Here is an 862-nt window from a genome sequence, read left to right on the forward strand (position 1 = left end):
ATTTGTACTGTTGTGACATCAGTAAAAATGTGCTCATGCAATGAATCACTGAAATGATTATGTACCTTGAAGGCTATAACACCTTGAGACATATAAATTTGAAAAGCAATAAATAAAAAAAACAATTTGCTACTGTTAATTTTGTTTTATTTCGTTTTGAAGAAGAACACTTTCAGAGGCGTGGTCAGGTGGTTAATGCTCTCGAATCGTAATGTGAGGATTCGTGTTCAAACATGCTCGCTCTTTCGATGGAAGGGCTGTTACAATGTGATAGGTTAATTCCACTATTCATTGGTAAAAGAGTAGCCCAAGAGTTGGCGGTGGTTGGTAAAGACTAGTTGCCTTTCATCTAGTCTTTCACTGCTAAATTAATGTCGGCTAGCGCAGGTATCCGTATGTGGCTTTGCGCGAAATTCAAAACAAACAAACAATTCTAAACAATGAGATCAGGAGACCTTCAGTGAGAATAAGCAAGAAGAATGGAGAAAGCTCCTGAACATACAGGAAAAAAAAACTTTAACTTTCCTTCTGAGTGAGATATCTACACTTATGTGGGCGAAAGAGCACTAAGAAATACTCATATAAGTTAGAGAAACTGTTAAACGCGACGAAGCCTAAGACTTCACCTGGACGACGAAAGTGCGGGTCGTCTAACCTGGAGCGATGGCGACAAACGCTTAGAACAAAAAGAACATGACGTCTAAAAACCAAGACGCACGCCCTTCCAGTGGCCTGAAAAAAACAAGCTAAGTAAATCTAGTTCATTAGGTGGCCAGAAATCAGATGTAATTTCAAATGCAGTTAATAATACCCCATTCATGGTCATATGTAATGTGGCCAAAACACAATTATCATCTTTGAT

Source organism: Tachypleus tridentatus, chromosome 1 (assembly GCF_004210375.1).
Source record: "Tachypleus tridentatus isolate NWPU-2018 chromosome 1, ASM421037v1, whole genome shotgun sequence".
NCBI lineage: Eukaryota > Metazoa > Arthropoda > Merostomata > Xiphosura > Limulidae > Tachypleus > Tachypleus tridentatus.